Source organism: Stegastes partitus, unplaced genomic scaffold (assembly GCF_000690725.1).
Source record: "Stegastes partitus isolate 25-593 unplaced genomic scaffold, Stegastes_partitus-1.0.2 Scaffold779, whole genome shotgun sequence".
NCBI classification, from domain to species: Eukaryota; Metazoa; Chordata; class Actinopteri; family Pomacentridae; genus Stegastes; species Stegastes partitus.
The window spans coordinates 231,269-237,748 of record NW_007578510.1 but is presented as its reverse complement, the minus strand read 5'-3'; positions in this window follow the sequence as shown (position 1 = coordinate 237,748).

The window sequence follows — 6,480 nt, the reverse complement described above, 5'->3', positions numbered from 1 at the left end:
GTGAGCAGTGTTAATGTGTGTCCTGTTCATGTGAATCAAGTGGAACGGTGCTGTGGAGAAGAGTTTCCCCCCTTAATCTAAATCTAAACCTAACTCTAAGGCTACTTCTAGTCTGCTTGGTGCACACTTTCCGTGCATGTGCAGAACACCAGTGGCTCCACACATGCCCTCTACTGCCCTTGTTGCAGATTTCCTCACATGCCAGACGTCAACAGAAGGTGTATGCAAGCTCTCACGGACTCTTTGTGGCAAAACGTACGTCATTTAGACCCTAGTAGACTCTCAGTACTTGACATCAGAAGGTTTTGGAGACAGCAGATGAAGATGGTCGCTGAGGCCGCTGATGGGGTGCGATGGGTTTCTGTGAGGTTTATGAAACTGCTTGTTTTAAATCAGAACCAGAGCATGAACAATGAGAAGCTTGGTGATATATAGATATATGCTGCTTCTCCTGTTCATCTGACCTTCATACATGATTATGATGAGTTCATAAAGCTGCTTTTTTCTTTATTTTCCGTTTGCTGCGCTGATTGATGCACTCTGTAAGCTGTGACGAGCAGTAATATCCGTGTCGTGTGTGTGTGTTAGTGCCACGAGCAGTGTGAGAAGTTTAAAGAGTTAAAAACAAACAATCCAAACGTTTAAGAGTTAAATTAATCTGCATCTGTGTTCATCCTTTAAATCAATCAACCAGCTCTGTTTCATTTATCCACACGTAGAAAACAAACAGAAACACACGGATGACAATACAGCTCCCCCCCCAACCCCCCCAACCCGCCCCCGAGGCGCCACACGTGACGTCACGCGTGTTGTCATGGTAACCTGGAAGACTGACGTGCCCTCCGGCGGCGTCTCGTGCTTCAACGTCGCCGAGCCAATGAGTGTCTTCATTAGGCTGGAAATTGGGCAGAAAAAATGACAAACAATAAGTACCTGTTCCTGATCTCCGCCTGCGCCGATCCGTCCTCCTGCCGGGTCGCTCGCTCTCCATCCGCCGGCAGGTCACCGCCGGGTCGGGAGGAAAAATGAGGCGCCGCCTCGCCGCTGATGAAAACCTCTCTCTCTCATCCTCCCATTACTCGCCGGCTTCTCATCTCCACGTGCATCCCCCATGATTCTTCTCTCCTCCCCTCGGTCCTGTGCAGTCAAAGGAAATCACAGTCAGGGTCTCAGACTGTGGATGTTCTGCTGCACGCCGAGGCACTGAAACGGGGAGATTTACCTGTCGTAGAGGAAGCTACCTGTGGTGGAATTTCTTCTTCTGTTAAACACCTTAGAATAGAAAGATCAAGCATAACTAAAGCAGATAGAAACACAACAGCAGCTTCAGCCTCAACAGGTCCATGTAGAGCCTTAGATACTGACAACAGGACTTTATAAACAGTTTTCAGGAACACGAGGAGACACAAAGACTGGCAGCAGGTCTGTCAGTGAGCAGTGAGGTATCATCCAGTCTGCTGGAGCTGAACGCTGCTACGTCTGACGGTCAAAACACTGAAAACGGGTCAAAATGAAACCGTTTCATCACGTTGTTGAAGACAACACCCTGACTTATGTCATCTGGTTGAATCTGAGCAAACAGGGATGCAAGATGTATTCTGTCTGGTCTCAGGGCAAAGTCAGAGCATCTCTGCCTCGACCAAGTCTCTACCCGTCTATTTCCTGATTGCACTTTATGTCCATCTGTTGTGTAACTCTGTGGGACTGAAGTACAACTGAGCCACAAGATGCTGAAGCTGGCAGGTAAACAATGACGTCCTCTTTGTGGTTCCCTGAACAACAGTGACGGTAAAACAACAACAACAACAACAAAAGAAAGTCTTGTGATGCTGCAACAGGTTCATCTATGAACTGGTAGAAAAGCAACAACGAGCAGTTTGTCTGATTCTCATGAATGCGACATCCATCCATCATCTCTACACCTAAACCCTCACCAGGGGGCGGAGCCTATCCCAGCTGACTCAGGGTGAAGGCAGGTTCACCTGGACAGGTAACCAGTCTATCACAGGGCTACACTTAGAGACAGACAACCAAGCACACTCGGCGACCTTCTAGCTGCGAGGTGCTAACGATGTTAATCACTGATCCACCTGCAGCCCAACGCGAGATCTCAAGAGGAAGATTCTTCAAATTTAGCATAAATGCTGACCTCCCAGGACGCCTTTAATTATGAATTCATATGTTACGGGCCCCGGCTGGCACAGTGACCACGTCAACAAAGAGGATTTCTGCAAAATATATGTAGAGTGTGAGAGTAGGAACAACAGCGGCACTCTCAAATTCGTCCAGACCGCGTATGTTTATTCCATCTACAACTCATTTACATTTCAATGCTCTCAGTGTCCATTACTACTGACTAATTAAGTCAAAATAAAATACCATCCTGCATTCATTCATGTTTTGTTACTCAAAACCATATATCATTTCTGCTTATTACATTTCCAGATAAATCCTTGTAACGCCAGAAAAGCATTGCTTACTGCAGCTTTAAAGTGCTTCTACAGAAGTAATGCAACAACCCAGTTACTCTTTACTCTTACTGTGCTTTTACCCGCTGAGCATGTTTAGCTTATTTAAAACTGGACTTAGCAAATATTTGGGATGCCTCAGTGCTATGAGCTCATTGTTCTCAGAACAACAAATAACAATGAATATCTGGTATTAACTGATCAATCAAACACTCTGAACCAACACAGTGTTCAGTGGTGATAAAACATTCATCAAGTCACATCAGGAGTCATACAAAACCAATAGGGAACCAACTGCACATTAATTACCTGCTCAATACATTAATTTCTGCCTTAATACACACATTTTACACGCGAGTTCACTACCGCCAAACTAGCGCCAAACTAGCGCCACGGTGCGGCTCGGCTTTACCGCCGTTGTGAGCCTCGGCTCGATATTCTCCAATTCAATATCACACTGACTTTAAAAGTTACACAAGTCACCACAACATGTTGACTGAACAACCTACACATCACACGAAGCTTACAGTTTTCATTCACTGTTGTTTTCAACCGAGTACTAACCTGCAGAATACATGTAGAGCGTGAGAGCAGGAACAACAGCGGAACTCTCAAGTTCGTCCAGATCGCGTATGAGCGGTAACCGGAAGTTGCTCCGCGCTATGGAACCGGGGAGCTGCAACCAGGCAGTGCCAAAGGTTCCGCCCCTCTACATTATTATTTATACAGTACTTCTCTTGTACTTTGCAAATATTATTACAATAATATAAAGTGGTGTTAAACAATTTCTCATAATTACCAAAATAACATCAAATGTGGTCACATATTTTGGATGAGCCACACATACAATAACTGTTCACACAAAAGCCTGATGAGATAAAAATGAGGAAGTGGCGCCATTTTGGATCCAAAAGGTCAAAGGTCAGCTTCCTGCCAGTTGGTGCTTTGGCTCCATAACCCAGAAACAGACGGCGAGACCGTGATGGTGTTTCACATTGGGTCAGACAACATGTTCTGGACAGTGATCCCGGGCGTCTGTGTCAGAGTGGGTCGGCTGTTTGGACCTCTGGTTGTGTGAAGCTTTAAAGTTAGAAGCAGAAGAAGAATCGTCTGCAGCAGAACAACAGCAGCATCAGCTTCAACAAACCCGGAGCCGCGGCTGCAGCTCCAGTCTGGGCCGACCGGTTCTAGTCGTCTATGGAGATCTGCAGACGAGCTGAGGATGCTGCGACCAGCCACGACCACACACACACACACACACACACACACACACACACACAACAACAGCAAGAAAACAAGGATGATTATGGGTTATGTTAAAATTAGCGTTCCTGTAACTGGAGCGCAAAAATAAAACACATGTACCGTAATTAAGACGTGATTGATGGAGATCCAGAACGGGTTCTGAAATTCTTTTGTCCTCAGCAGCAGTGTGTGTGTGTGTGTGTGTGTGTGTGTGTGTGTGTGTGTGCTCCTGATTTGTCGCCCTATCATCAGCTCTTCGTGTGTTTTCTCCTCTGAGCGATAAATAAAAGTTGGGCTTCGTTTCCACACGTCTCCATGGTTCCATGGTTTCCTGCAGACGAGGTGGAGGTGAGGTCTGGGTGGAGAGGAGGGGAGCGACCCGACGAATCCCCCATGATCCTCTGCTGCCGGCTGCAGGGTGGAGGTTCGGGTCAGGAATCCTGCGGGGTTGTATTCACCGTTACACAAGTGGATGTTGACTGTCGGTCAGCGAGGCCGCCGCCGATGCTCTGATGGTTGAACTGATCATTAATATTGATCGAGCTGTTAGAGGCTCATATGTTCAACCGAGTGAGAAGGATTGATACGAGACGAGAGGAGTTTAACCGGCACACGATGAGGTTTTTATCTGCAGAACTTCAGCACTAAGACTAGAAAACACTGGAGACCTCCTTCCATCCATCATCTACACACCGCTCAGTCCTTACGAGGGTCTGAAGACGTCCTGCTGGTGATGATATTTAATCATTCGCTTTACTGTGTCTCAGATTTAATTTTAAATGAAGTAAATGGTGTTCAGACGCATCCTTTGCTGAAATGAAACCTGTTTGGAGTCCAGATTTAATCACACATGAGGCCCGTGTCTGTCAGAACCCACCACTCACGCTGCAGAGCCACCACAAACCGAGTCCAGGAAGCTCTCTGCAGACCTTCACAATAAAACTGAGGCAAAGATCAGGCTGAGGGTGTGAAAGCATTTGTGAAGCTGTGAGTGTTCCCCGGAGCGCCGTGGCCTCGATTACGCTGAAATGAAGGAAGAGCCACCGGGACGCTTGCTGGAGCTGAACCGAGCAGAAGGTCCGCGGGTCCAGGAGGCCACCAGCAGTCTCTGAAGAAGAAACTGGAGGAGAACCTGCAGCAGCAGCAAAACACAAGAAAACGTCTGAAATCGAGGCTTTTCTTCTGTACCAGCAGGTTTTAGAGCTTCTCACTTCCTTCAAGCTTCTTCTTTTACCTTTAACTGTCTTCTCACTGAGATTTATTCTGAGTAATCAGAATTTCTCTGTTTATAAAGGTGTCCGTCTGCTGCCAGGTAACCCCAGACTGTTATTTACCTGCACAGTGTCTGAGTCACACTGACTTCAGCTGCAATATTCCATATATTCTTCTGTCACTGTTTCTATTCTGTTTATATTTCTGCTCTTTTTCCACTGAACTAATTTCTCTTATGTATATACTTAGATGTATTTATAGTCAACAGAACTTATTAACCCGTCACTGCCTCATAAGCTCTGGTTCTGTGTCCTCCGGTAGCCGAGCAGCGACGTTTCCAGATTCACGGCTGTGTTTTTGTGCAGTGACGATAAAGAAAGTCTGAGTCGATGTAAAGAAGATGAGCCGTTAGTCGCCTCCATCCAGACATTTTCCAGCATTCGTTATGTCCACATTAACGACCTGAGAGAGTTTAACTCGGACAAACTTTCAGGCTTCAGCATCAAACCTGCAACAAGCCAAACCTCAGATGAAACGTCTTAAATCGAAGCGTGAGTCTGTTTGTTGTCTTTGCACCAGACAGTTTTATTTGTTTGAAGCTTTTTAACCCTTCGTTGTCCTCAGACATCACATCTGACTGAGACTTTACCACTAATGCTTCTAATTAGAATAACTTATAAACGTATTTAATCCACACTGACGAGCACAAAGTGTCTCTGTTGACGTCAGAGTTTTGTATTTCAGCCTCGTACACGTTGCTGTTCAGTCTGACGCTGCTGTGTCGTATCATGGCTATGCTACCGTGTGCTTCTGCTGCTCACATGGACATGTGTGACGTGTTCGTTGCTCTGCAGACGATTGTTGGTTCCAGAGAAGCACACGAGCAGATGCAGGAGGATATCCTGGAATGTTACTGTTACAGGACTAAATCTTTTTTAGGCTCATATGGACCCTGGAACGCATCCAGAGTCTTCCCCGTCTTCACCCTGAAGCCTCCTGGACCGAGCTGCCGTCAGCTGATTGGTTGCAGGAGACCTGACGGGCTGAAGCGGCGCTCTGTGACGTCATGCTACCGTGACGATGCCACAACATGTTTTGCACGACTGTGGGTTTCTGTATTTTATGTTTTTAGGGGGAAACACCATCAGAGGACGACCAGGCCGTGAATCACCAGCCAGCCATGTGTTTGTGCTTCCATGTAAACGGATTTAACTTCTGCTGCCAGGCTTGTTTGGTGGCTTTTCTTTCTTAAACACTTCCAGGCTTCCTCAGCTGACTCTAAACTTAACATCACACCACTGTGGCTGAGCTTCTCATGCAACGTCTGCAGAAGTGCAGCGCTGTGGGAAAATGTGCTGCTGATGTGACAGTGTGGCGGCCGGGGGAGGCGGGATCTGGTCCTACTAGAGAAGTAGAACACCTCAGTTAGCAGCTAGAGCTTAACCCTCACCAGGGCCACGGGGGGCGGAGCCTATCCCAGCTGACTCAGGGTGAAGGCAGGTTCACCTGGACAGGTAACCAGTCTATCACAGGGCTACACTTAGAGACAGACAAC